This window comes from Megascapheus bottae, unplaced genomic scaffold, assembly GCF_031878675.1.
Source record: "Megascapheus bottae isolate mThoBot1 unplaced genomic scaffold, mThoBot2.hap1 H_1, whole genome shotgun sequence".
NCBI lineage: Eukaryota > Metazoa > Chordata > Mammalia > Rodentia > Geomyidae > Megascapheus > Megascapheus bottae.
The window spans coordinates 2,738,146-2,752,474 of NW_028327858.1; the positions used below are offsets into that span (position 1 = coordinate 2,738,146).

General features: G+C 38.0%; 1 long non-coding RNA gene across 3 annotated transcripts in view; it reads right to left on the minus strand.

The window, feature by feature from the left end:
* Positions 1–14,329, minus strand: part of LOC150038997 (uncharacterized) — a 156,799-nt gene that overhangs the window by 113,873 nt on the left and 28,597 nt on the right. Inside the window, exon 2 of one of the 3 annotated variants that reach the window (XR_016534571.1) lies at positions 13,663–13,773. The exons of the other annotated variants lie outside the window; for them this stretch is intronic. This is a non-coding gene — a long non-coding RNA (uncharacterized LOC150038997). The remainder of the gene's footprint in view (positions 1–13,662; positions 13,774–14,329) is intronic. 3 annotated transcript variants of the gene reach the window in all.

The window sequence follows — 14,329 nt, forward strand, 5'->3', positions numbered from 1 at the left end:
TCAGCAGCTACTCGCTCCAGATATAGCCCTTTCAGGCAGGCAACATGTTTACCGTCAAAATGTTCACTTCCACTTCAAGTTTTCAGTCCCCTGCTGCTACTTTCTGCAAACTTAATTAATTAGTTGCAGCTAACATTTGTTCAACCTCGTGCAGCAATAGGAGACTGAAGGAAACAGGCTCTTCTAAATTCAAAACATTTCAAAATATTGTCTTCTACCAAGAAAACATTTCACTTAAAAAAAATTAACACTCCATTTGGATAACTTTAAGCTTTTAAAAGAAAACAAACAGGGAAGCTTCAATTAATGCTGTCTTTAACTGTTTCATTCCCACAGACTTATGTACTCAAATAGTTTCCTCTCTTAAAGAAATACACAGATGTTCCACCTGTCTCTCCTGTGATACTCAAGTAAGCATGTCACACATGGTCCTAGCACAAAACTGCTTAAATGTATCAGTCAGCAGATTAAGGTGTACGTAACATTAAAGGACAGAGTTTTTTGAAGAAATTAGAAGTTCAAGTATACTTGTGTATATAAATATACACATATATATGTATGTGTGTATAGACAAATATATATATGTATATATTTATATATATATGTTTAAAGATGCTACAGTAAGGGACTGGGAGTTTGGGTTAGTGGTAGAGTGCTTGCCTAGCATGCACAAAGATCCAGGTTTGATTCCCTAGTACCACATATACAGACCAAAAGCCAGAAGTGGTGCTGTGGCTCAAGTGGTAGAGCTCTAGCCTTGAGAAAGCCCAACGACAGTGCTCAGGCCCTGAGTTCAAGCCCCAGGACTGGCAAAAAAAAAAATCAAACAAAGGTGCTACAGTAACTTTTTCTTTTTCTTAATGATTGAGTTGTTTCATTACTGTCATCCCAGAAAGAGCTTTGAGCCTGAAGGTAGGTGACATGAATCCTAACCACAACTCCACTTCGAAGCTGACTGAGTCATTGAGACTCCAGCACAAAGACCATCTTTGCGTGGATCTGTCCCATAATATTCTAGTGCCTGTCTTCTGTTTCCATTCTGGTATTATGTTTCCATGTTTTCATAAGTTCTGATAAGGATTCCCCAGCTCAGATCCGTGAATCGCCGGTTAAGTCATACAAGTGAAATGAAGCAAAGAAGAAACTTGCAAGGTAAGGAACTAAACTCCAAATCACTGAGTTAAGTACCTTAACTCCAAAGAAATGTGAGGATCTTAATGTTTTCAGAGACCCCTGTGCACACTGAGACTGACTATAGACACTAGGAAAAAAAATGTCACAACAGGAAAAAGTTTTGACTCATTTTATATAAATAGTAGCAACTATTATTTATGTAAAGTATCTCTACTTATGACTAATGTAATGCGGTCATTAACATTTAATGTACTAGATTCTTTTGTTGCAGTCTCTGACTTTGCTCAGCTTTATCAATGTACTTTTTGTGTGTCTGTGTGTATGTGTATGCATGTACATATAAATAGATACAGCATCTCTCTAAGTAGAAATGATTATAGCATAAGTTGTCTCTGCCTCTGGAATATACATCAGTATGTGTATATACACATATGCACACATATTAATATATATTCCAGTATTTGATTAAAAATGTAAATGTGTAGTCACATCTACATATTCCACAGATTCTACATGGGTGGATTTAACAAGGCTTGGATTGAAATAGTTTGAAAAAGATTGTACAAGTACTGAATGTGTACAGACATCTTGTTATTAGTCTCTAAACAACACAATATCTATCTATATATATAACATCTACATGTTATTATTACAAATAATGTTGATATAATTTAAACATAAAGTAGGATATGTATACAGCCTGTAAAAATACTATACAACTTTTATATATGAGCTTTGATCATCAAAGGTTTAGGTATTCATGGTGGGTTCTGGCACAAATTCCCTACCAAGGTGACTATATCTGCAAAGATATGTATGTATATATGTGTATATATACATACATATATACACATATATACATACACAAATATATACATGTGTAGAAATATATTCATAGATACAGATAGCACAGTCAGCTCCTACTTAACAATAACTCCTTTTCTTTTTATGAAATAGCATATTTCATTGGAGATAGCAATGTCCTTTTGCAACTAAGGGAACAATGTTTGTACCATTACTCTCAAATAGTAGGGGACCTCTATCTCCCTGTCCTATGGAATAAAATGGTTGTATATAAAGAATCCAGGGAAGTATATATAGTCCAGGCAGGCCTTGTTTGCCCTTCTTTTTTTTGGCCAGTCCTATACTTTGAACTCAGGGCCTGAGCACTGTCCTTGGGCTTTCTCAAGGCTAGAGCTCTACCACTCGAGCCTCAGCACATTTCTGGCTTTTTCTATGTATGTGGTACTGAGGAAGTGATCCCGGGTCTTCATGCATGGTAGGCAAGCACTTTAACCACTAGGCCAAACTCCCGGTCCCCAAATCCCTAATTTTTAAACCACTGTTTTGGAGCCTGTGTTCTGAGCAGTCAAATATTATTCCTAACTGATGCAAGAGGAACATTGATCCTTACCCTCAAGGCATGTGTAGTTTTATTGGCAAAACAAGGAAGGAATTTATGTGTGACCTGATTTGAACAACATAGGCTTGTATTTGACTGGGTGCTTGTACAAATAATGCAACCTGTATACAGTAACTCAAGGAGAAGAGGAAAAACATGGACTAGAGTTTTTGAAAATATTTTCATAGCTTTTTAGAAGGACTTAGTGCCATAAGAGAGATGCTAATAACTAGAGATTAAAAAAGAAGGTTCTAAGCCAGGCATGGTGTTTCACACCTGTAATCCTAGCTACTCAGGAGGCTGAGATCTGAGGATCAAGGTTCAAAGTGAGCCCGGGCACAAAAGTACCTGAGATTCTTATCTCCTCTAGAAAACAGGAAGTGGGGCTTGGCTCAACAGTGGAGCAGTACCTTGAGCTGAAGAGCTTAGGGACACTGAGCCAGGCCGAGTTCAAGCCTCATGACCCAACAACTACAAAATAATAATAATAAAGTTCTAGAAAAAGAAAACAGCTAGAATTCAGTCACACACACACTCATACACACACACACACACACACACACACACACACACACACATACACACACACGCCAGAGTGTGCTGGCTGGCCAGATCAGGAGAAGGGGTATAAACAATGGTGATGTTAAAGAGGAGCTTGGGTTTGAACATGGAGCTGAGTAACAGCAGCCTTGAAAAGCTGTGAACTGAAGAGTTCCAGGTAGCACATTATCAGTGTCTTTTTTTGCCCCTGGCTATTCTCCAGTTTCATATTTCCAATGGCCTACAGGATAGTTCCACCGGACCTTCCAACCAATCCCAGATGGCAATAGCTCACCTTGATTTGAGCTGGATTGGATTGAGAAACACAACGTACCTCTGGGTATATTTTGAGGCTCTTTCTAGAGAACTAACTAAAGGAAGAAGATCCATTCTGTGGGCCAATACAAGTCTATAGGCTACAGAAGAAAACAAACAGATAGATTGAAAAGGGAGAAACAGAGAAGGCCTGTAGGCTTCCTAGCTGCCATGAAGTAAGATGCTCTGCTCCACCACAAGGAGCTGAAACCAATCTTCCTTCCCTTAAGTTATTTATGCCAACAGATCTAACCCAGCTCTAAGACACAGATTCAGCCAGTCTCAAAATAGAACTCATTTTCCTTCATCAAGAGATAAATTGTGGGCCGGGAGTTTGGCCTAGTGGTTAAAGTGCTTGCCTAGCATGCATGAAGACCCAGGTTCAATTCCTCGGTACCACATACATAGAAAAAAGCCGGAAGTGGTGCTGAGGCTCAAGTGGTAGAGCTCTAGCCTTGAGAAAGTCCAAGGACAGTGCTCTGGCCCTGAGCTCCAGCCCAGGACTGGCAAAAAAAAAAAAAAAAAAAAAAAAGAAATAAATTGTGTTAGTAACCATCCGGCCTTTTATCATAGAAACTTTGGGATTATCTCTTACTTACCTCTAACCCTTTGTCTAATTCTACTTAGTCTCATCCTTCCTTCCTCCCTCTCTTCCTTCCTTCAAAATATGTTTTGAATATATTTATCTTTCTCTACTAGCTTTTGTTGCTTTGAAACTTCCTTATTTCTCTGTCTCCACCAATGCCTATCTTTTAGGTGTCTTTATGGAAGGCCCCTAATGAATCAATCAGATACCACTTCTCCCTATTATAGTTATCATGACCAGAAAATTCTCCATTATTGCCATTTAAATGACATTACCTACCCACTCTTTAAATACCTAAAGTCCTCTGCTCCATTTGTAAGACTTTTCATATAATTGCCATTTGACCAGTTATCCATGGGAAACTGAAGACAGTGCAGTAGGCATACCATTGCTTCAAGATCCTCCCTCTTTATGTGCTCATTCTCACTTCTTGAGAAAATTCACTGGTTCCATTTCTGGTTGTTCAAATGCTATTCCATTCATTCTTAAGATCATATAGCATTTATTATGATTTAATGGCCCCTGACTATAGTCTGGTTAATACCCATTCATGGGTATATATTTACCTTAAATTGATGGGCAATTAACTGTGCCATTGTTCAAGAGGAAGTAATTATTTCTTCCTGGAAATTTAGTAGTATGGAAGTCAATCAACTGTGCCTATACAAAATTCCTAATGGTCTCTGAGTACACATACCCATATTGTCCCTTTTCATTTATCAGATCTGCTCAATATTATTGAAACTTTCTCCTTTGATTCAAAGGAAGTAGTTTCATTAGCAGATACAGAGAGAACTTAGTTAAAGGTAAATTTGAGCTAGAATTATATGTGTAGAGAAATAATTCATAATCTTCATGCGACTGATACTTTGCTAATCTCATAGGACAAAGAAGTTAAACTTGCAATCAATAGATATGCATCCTTAGATATACATAGTTACTAAGACAACTACAGTAAATTACTTTGTTTTAACTGGTCATATGATTCATCAGAGAAAACTCTAGCTAATGTGTTTTGAAATTTTTGCTTTAATCTTGACATCACTAAATGATTGCAAATATTCTCCATGAAGTTCTTTAATGACAATATCCTTTTCTGTTCTCAATGGCTTTGAAGTCTTCTCCCACCCTATTACAAGTATTTGGATACTGCCTCAGCCAGGGTGGGCGGAAAGCCAACACAAGCCACCAGATTCCAATATTACACCTGACAAATTAGCCACACGACTGGAAAAGGGTGGACCCATCCTCCTGTTAGAGGTTCATTTCCTCTCATTTTTCCATGAACAGGAAGTCATTGGAATGGGGGATAAACTTTCCTTAAAGACTCACATGACTAAAAAAATCTGAACTTGTTAACTCCTTGCTAACAAACAACAGAAAAGCAGGTTCAAATGGATCACAAGACTCTATTTACATTGACTTGTTTAACCCCAATGATGGCCTAAATTCAAGGATTCTGTGATTTTCCACTCCTGGTATTCACAGGGCAGAAGAGATGTGACAGGGAGCAAGTACAGTTGGCAGAAAAGGCAGGTCTCCTAAAGCCCTCTGTACAAACACAAGGTTTGGAGTCCTGGTAAGATACACTGAAAACCCCACAATGGGAGACCAGTTCTTACATAATTCACCTAACTCAACAAGGTCTACTTAAAAATGTGATCAGCAATGACTGAGCTTTTATTTTAAACACATTCACTAAATTCCTACAGTACTCAATTCACCTATGTCCCCTGAACAAACATCACCTATTTAGTCTGGCATTAATAAAGCATAACGGAAAATGTTATCCACCCAAAAGCAACCTAAAGAACAAAGATAGATACGTTATAGCTATCTTAATGCTATCCTGCAAGAGAACTACCATGTCATGTGTTTGTTTTGTTTTATTTACACAAGTCACCTGTATCAATCTTGAACTCAGGGCATCTCCACTGTTGCATTGGTTGCTTGATTCCCGACTGGCACTCTACCACTTGAGTTGTGCCTCAAATCTGGAATTTTGCTGGTTAACTGGAGGTGGAGTCTCACAAACTTTTCTGCCCGAGCTGGTTTTGAGCTGAGATCATCCTGAGTCTCAGCCTCTTAGTAGCCAGGATTAAAGGTATGAACCACCAGACTCTAGCTCTTTTGCTTATATTTTTTGTATATATATATATATATATATACATGTATGTATGTATAATATATAATACATATAATCTATATTTTGGTTATATATTTTGGTTTTATTTTTCTCATTAACTTGTAGGCACTCTTGGAATGGTGGTTAGTGATCCTTTGTCTGAAATGTATAATTGAAAATTGTTTTCCTCATCTGTTACTTCTCTTTTAACTTTTGATGAATTTTTTTTTGCCAGTTGTAGAGCTTGAACTCAGGGCCTGAGCACTTTCCTTGGAGTTTTCTCAAGGCTAGAGCTCTGCCACTTGAGCCACAGCACCACTTCCAGCTTTTTTCTATGTATGTGGTACTGAGGAATCAAACCCAGGTCTTTGTGCATGCTAGGCAAGCACTCTACCATTAGGCCAAACTCCCGGCCCACTTTTGATGAATTTTGAGGAGTCAAATCTACCTGATAGCCCATCTTGTACACAAACACCTTCCAGCCCATCTTGTTCACAAACATCTTCTGGCCCAAGATTACTTTCAAAGAGAAGGAGGATGCATTGACATTTGTTACCAATACTTGCAAATGTTTGATTTTTGTGTTTAGACCTTTATCCCATTTGGAATTTACTTTTAAATATTGTTGATTCCAGATAGATAACCAAGTGATCTCAGTAGCATTTACTCCATGACCATTGATTTGAAGTGCCCCCTTTGCTCACTTGCTTTACTGGTTTTCTATCTGTTCTATTTCTCTACTGTCCTAGTCTTCTTGGCTTATCATCGCTATCACTCTATTCTGTGTATTAAATTCTTTAAGATGGTTTTTGATAACTATAAGGGCATGGCTTCTCTCATTTAAAACAGTTTTGTTGTTTTGTTTTTCAGTACTATGTTTGTGTTTTTTAAATTAATTTTACAGTAGGCTGCTCCAGTTCCACTAAAACACCTATTTGAAATAGAATCACATTTCTATGGAAAAAGCCAGTAAGTTTTTTACTTCATAAATGTCTCTTATTAAAGCTTAATTGATACTTCTTAAATAGAGTATAGAGTTTACAATCCTAATAAATTTGTTATAATAAATGAAGTCCATTTTCATTGTTCTTGATATATCCCATCAAGACTTTGGGGTTATAAGTGGAAATGTTTGATTTCTGATCAGCTATTCAGTTAACCAAGAATGGTCTGTTATGTGTAGGAAGCTGTGGTGTATGGTATGAGCATGCAGAGACATACACAAGATGATCCTTTTTCTTGGAAATTTATGATCTAATTAAGAAGACAAGACATATATACACTCAGGTATACACACACACACACGGTAATACATAGGAGCTAATATTCATAATCCATGATGTTGAGATACTAGTGGTTCATACCTGTAATCCAGACTAGTCAGGAGGCTAAGATAAACAGGATCATCATTTGAGACCATCTTAAAGAGATGCCATAAGATTTCAGCTCCACAATAACCAACAATGAGCTACTAGAACTCTCGTAAAGCAAGTAAGCCAACTATGTATGAAAACTTCAATTCAAATCCAATTACTACAAAAAAAAAAGAATCGAATCAAATGAGTTCTTGTAGACAACAAGAGTTTAAGGTCAAAAGATTCCATGCCTTACATAAGAAAATCTGCCATGCAAACTTGGCAAGTTATTAACAGTTAACAGAATATACCACATCCACAGATGTCTATTCTGGTGACCTGTCTACTATATTAAGATGGTTTCCCATTACACATTTCCTTGTCAATCATTTTTAAATGATCTGGAAATCTGTTTATAAAGAACCTCACATTTATAACTATTAATACCTAATACTCACTAATTCCCAATATCAGTTAAAAATGGAAAAGGTTGCATTGAAACAATTTGACTACAGGGCTTTCCTTCTGTCTCTATGCTATCAAATACTAGTTGGTAATGACACTGGACTTCTAAACCACTGCTTTGGATAGTAGAACATACCACCCTTATTTAGCTAGCTAATAAAATGTGTCCCTGGTCATAGTTGAGAGCCCTCAGATAACAAACACTAAGACTCACAGGACTCTTTCCACCTGTGGAGAAATGATGTCTAAAACTCAACATCAAATTCACTTTTGATTTTTCCCTTGAGTTTGTTTCTGTCAATGGTAGTCAGGTAGCACATTTCAGCTTTTAAGCCATGAAGTGATCTTTTTTAGCAAAAAAAAAATTGCACTCACAGCTTTAATCTTATATTTCCATACGTATTGAGTTAAATGTTGTGAAACTATCAATTCTGTCAAAACCTAGCAAAGAGAAAACAAGACACCATGCAATCTTAATGTCCAAACTGACTAGTGATTATCAGAAATTAAATGTGCAGGAATTCCGAATCTTTTTTGATTTGAGATGTCTAGATAACTTTTGTTTTTCCATAATTGTATGAGGTTTCTACATAGTATTTAAGAATCAATTATATTGCAATTGATGTAATTAACTCTAATAATCCATTAAAAGTCAGTAGGAGGGCTATTCAAGTCAATAGAAAAGAAGGAGTATATTATGAAGGTGTTATTAACCTATACAGAATTTTACCAGACATTTTCTTTTCTTACATAATAAATACACAGTGGTTAGGAAGGCTGTCATTATAATTTAATGTGAACAATAGTCTATCACTTCTTCTACTATGCAACCCTTAACTAATTCCATATATGGTGCACAAGTAAAATGAAACCTTTTCTAATCAAGGTACACTCATATCAATCATCTATTACTCCATGATTAAAGTGAGGTCCCTTCTGGGCTAGATGGGAGAGAACTGAATTCCAGCAGAAAAGTTTCAATCTCACTCTCTTTTCCAGCTGACAAATCTCAGTGCCTGATGGCTCTCTGTACCTTGCAAATAATCAAGAGTAAACAGCTTCTAGAAAGTTCTGCTTTAAAAAATCAGACAACCCACTCAATTTCCATTAAAAAGGGTGTCTCTGCATTCGCTTGAACACTCAGTGAACTTTGGAACATCTGGTCCTTTGAATTAAGTACAATCCAACCTATCCATCTCTACTTGACCCCCATTTCTAAGATTCCTGGGGACGCTGATTTGGCCATAGCTATAAACTCCACTGACAACTAAAACAGCAAAGCTCAGCATGGATGGCTTCAGCATTGCGGGATTGCAGGTGACAGCATGTGTTTTTGGGTCCCAATCCATTTTTCCATCCCTTCTCCATTCTTCCCCCCTAAAATGTCTAAAATGGGGAAAAAAGTAGAGAGAGAGAGAGGGAGGGAGGGAGGGAGAGAGAGAGAGAGAGAGAGAGAGAGAGAGAGAGAGAGAGAGAGAGAGAGAGAGAGAGAGAGAGAGAGAGAGAGAGAGAGAGAGAGAGAGCGCTCGCCTCGCCTCGGAGGTTCTTGTGGAAGGACTACTACTTGTGGTCCCAGAAGACCTGGGGGAAGAGCAGGTACTGTTACAAATGGGCTATGTCACCCCGAGATGGTCACTCTTCAACAAAATGGGTGGAAAAATTAGAACCTAGCTCAGAGGCTTCTTTTAAATTAACCCCATTAAATAATAAACAAAATAATGTGAATTAAGCTTTTATTTAAATCACAAACAATTCAACAAATCTGAGAGTGGATCTGTGCCTGTCACATTGTTCACAAAGAGTTTCCAAAGTCAGGGGAGAGGGATAAAACAATACAGGATGCATCTCAGAAATTACTTCAAAGTACAGGTGTCTCTCTCTCTCCCAGGTGATTCTGATTTGAACCCTAGGTTGAAAGACACATGGATAAGGGATTGGCTGGAAACAGATTCCTCCTCGTTCATCAGATATTTTAAATACTAGAAAGCCTTAGAGGATACAAATAATTACAAGATATGGCTCAGCTTCTGGTTCTACATACAGAGAAACAAACATCCAGGGAAAGATAAGACAGGAAGCTCTGTATTGCCAGAACTTGAATAGCAAGTTGTAAGTAACATTTCTTCTAGTTTCCCCTTTGAGCCCCAAAGTAGAAGAGACCCCATAGAACTTCCATGGAAGGAAGTTCTGATCACTCTCACTCCTGGATAAAGTACATGTTGTTCTGTTCCATTCCACACAAACCTCATACCTAGGCCCTTGGAAATCAATATGAGTCACAGGACTCTGAAATACAGGAGAGAATGGACATCTCCTATCACTTGTTCTGAAAAATCAGGCCTTCCTTTTAATCAGAGGGTTTGCTTCGGGTATGGACCAAAGATCCCTTTTCATTCTGGAAAACTCCTGTTTCATATGGTACCAGCCAAGCATGAACAAATCTACCAGTCACGAGCAGCATAGTGACCAGAATGGGAGACTTGGCCTCTGCAGGTTTCACTTTGAATCTCCTCCCTCAAGCCAGTCCCTGAGAGAGCATTTGGCCTCAGCAAAGCAGTGACTTCAAAGTCAGAGTAATTTTCTACATACCTGGGAGGAGACAGAAAAATATCACCTTCCCTTCCCCCTTCCTTTGCAGACTCCCACTGCCACTTTGTACGGGTCCCAAGAACACAGAGAAAAGAAGCCTGGTCTAAGAGTCAAGAGGCTTGGGTTGGTTCTCTGCCCCTCTCCCTGCTAGTAATGAGCTAGGAAAGTATCTCTCTTTCTTTGGCCACATTCTTTTCCAAAGAGGAAAATTTGAGAGTGACATCTACCCTTGCTAGTTTTACACTGTTAATATGAAGGGTAGAAGAGGAACTTCTTTGAAATTTTTTTTTAAATCCTCAAAATTCAAGAAGTGAAATCTGAAAAAGTAAACTATTTGACCTCTGAATTAACCAACTTGGTTTTGAACCTTGTCCTCGAATTCACTAGAGAATAGTCTATACACTGTTTGGCTTTGATCGTATAGGCTGGAACTCCGATACAAGTTTTTATCAAAACTTGCAGGACTAGATCACTCTATCCATTGAATTGTCTGCAGCTCACTCAAATGGACAAGGCCTACAGAAACCTGACAAGCTACTACTCTGTTCTGTGATCTCCCAGCCCCCAGATTCACCACCCCCAGATCTCCAATACCCTTCACGTGACACCTTTTCTGGGTTCAGTGCAAAAAATTCACTTGAGCAGGGAGGAAAAATAATATCTCAAACAGGAAATAGATCTTTTACAGCTATTTCATCCTCCCCTCACGTGGGCCTGGAATATCGCTTTAAAGAACATTCGTGTGGCATTTCCAGTTCTTTTCCTTTAGGACTGCAAACAGGAGTAGCCTGTGCAAGGGGAAACTACTCCCCAGCAGAGCAGTTCTTCAAAGGGGACTTCTTCAGGCAGGAAAAGGGAATGTCTGATACACTGGCTGAATAAACAGACTCATCAAGCTGAGTGCCAGATTGGAAAACCAGGCCCTTGGAGCCTGCAACCCTCCAGCCACACACCTCCTTTTGCGTATTTGTTCTGTTCTTTCTGTTCTTCTGTATCTTCTGTCTCTCTGTCCTCCTATCCTTTATCTCTCCTTTCTCTCCCATTTTGTCATCTTGTTCACCAACTGCCTAACACTCTTCAGCATAAGAATGCTGCTTTTATTTGTGAATTGGCTAATCAGATAGGTTCTACAGCTTTCAAAGCCTATTTGGAATCACATTGCTTCACTCTACCTACTGATGGCAGTTTACTTTCTCAACACTTTTTCCCTATAGTCATTCATTTTAATCCGCACTCTTATTAACCCTAGATGGGTAACTCTTAGAATCCTAGAGCTTGATGGACCCTCCAAAGGTGATTATTTTCAGGGGGAAAAATGATCATTCACATGTGTCTACTCTGGCTTTGAAAAAGTTCAGTTTCATTTACAACGTGATTCAGTGTCTGGGAGTCCACAGTTGAAATGCTTTCCTATAACGAACCTGAGGTCTTTTTACTGTAATTTAGTTTTCCACTTGAATAGCTGATTGTAAGTAAAATTCCAAACTGCAGGTCACAGCAGGACTTAGGCTTATAAAAATAAAATTTATCTTTCCCATACTGGAAAATTTAAGGTTTTCTTTTTTGAAATAATGACAATATAAAAATTCATGTTGTGGTTATTTAGAAAATGTGGACATTAACCAGTTCTGATTGTTACTTTGTATCTATACATACTCCTGTAGACAAAAAAAGGAATTGTCTGTGGATTTTCCATTTCATTATTTCAGTCCTATGGGCTTTTTTCGCTCCAAACATTAAAAAATGTGGTACATTGGTTCCTCATATCTTAACCATTTCTTAAATATTTTATTGAGGAAAGAACTGCCTCATTAATAGAAACATTCTTGAAAAACATTTCTAAAATTCTCCAGGACCTAATTTTAAATGAAAAATTCAATTCTTCAATTTACCAAGCTTCTATCCTAATTGGCTACTAGCACATTTGATATTATACATGATGACTATCACACGAAAAATGCCTATTTACTGGCCCTCTATATCTTGAATTTCAACAGAATAACACTAGTCAAAGAGAACAGTTAAGTACATGTTTAAGAAATAAGGATCATGGGCCGGGAGTTTGGCCTAGTGGTAGAGTGCTTGCCTAGCATGCACGAAGACCCAGGTTCAATTCCTTGGTACCACATACTTAGAAAAAGCCGGAAGTGGTGCTGAGGCTCAAGTGGTAGAGTTCTAGCCTTGAGAAAAATCCAAGGACAGTGCTCAGGCCCTGAGCATAAGCCCAGGACTGGCATAAAAAAAAAAATAAGGGTCTCTGAGCTATAAAGTATTTTTAATCTGTTCTCAATAACAAGGGCTTAACTTGACCATCTAGTGACAGTGTATTTTTCTGTCAATATTTATTCATACAAACTTATCTTCTTAAAAAAACTAGTTGAGCTCCCCAGTTTGGAAATGACTCATATGTTCAAAATGTTTAGCAATTCTGAATATTTGTAGTAAGTACTATGGAGTAATCACCAGGACAATCTAATTGTCTTAGTTGTCATTAGCTATCCCAAACAAAAGTCCAGATTGAGCTGGATGCTGGTGGTTCACACCTGTAATCTTAACTACTTAGGTTTGAAGCCAGCTTGGGTAGGCAAGACTTTGAGTCTCTTATCTCCAGTTAATCACCAAAAAACTAAAGTGGAGCTGTAGCTCAAGTTGTAGAGCATTAGCCTTGAGCACAAAAGCTCAGAGACAGAGCCCAGGCCCTGAGTTCAAGCCTCAGGACACACACACACACACACACACACACACACACACACACACACACACACATGTCCATATTAACCAACAAATGTCCATGAGATCATAAATTCACTTCAGCATTTTATAAGCCACATGCTACATACCTTTGGAAAAAGTGGTATAACTCTTACAGCCACCCAGATACTATCTGACAAAGTATAAATGGATATTTAGCAAGACTCATCAATGAATCCGTTTTTCACTTTTTAACTAATATTTCTAGAGGATACCTCATCAATTGCCTGTAAATCTAAAGAAATAGAGGTCAGTGACTATTTTTAACCAGTAAGAGTCTATAATATATCTCCTCTCTGTGCTCAGCAGTCACAAATCAAGTCCTCCATTGTGCAACATGGACACAAACATCCCCTGAGACATGGAAAAGGGCAAGGTGGGAGATACTCATTTCAGTTACCTTTGACCAGGTCTTATTTGTTCTGCAGATAGGGCACTTTGGATTTCTTTGCCCAACCAGTCACCTTGCACAAACAGAAAACTCCCTCAAAGCTTCTGTTCCCATCAGACCCTTGAGAAAACAAAATGGGGGTGGGGGGAGCATGATTAAAATCTACTTTCTTCAGTAAACATCCTAACATCGAGCAATTTCTTAACATCTTAAAAAGGACTGTCCTGGCGGCAGGTTGAGAGTTGCTGAACTTCCTGTTGATCAAATAACTGGAACCAGTAAGAACCAGAGTTAGAATTCTGAGGTTGCAAATATTCATTCTCTAACCATTGCTTGCCTTTTCCATAACAATAAATGTACCTCATTCATACTTTAGTAGTAGTGATTTCTAAAATAGTTACACATTTCTATTTATAAGAAAAGAAATTTTCAATGGATCCTGGCTGTGCACATTCATTAATTACATATTTATTACACTATTATATATATCATCAACAAATGAATCTACCCTCATTTCCATATTACAGAATATTTGCCTATATTGAAGTACCATGTGGAAGCTCACAATTATGTATACTTTTTACATGCCAATAAAAATAGACATATGTGCCCCAAACTGATCATTTAATTTAAAAGAAGTTTTAATATCTTCTCTCTGCATACCAATGGATCTCGC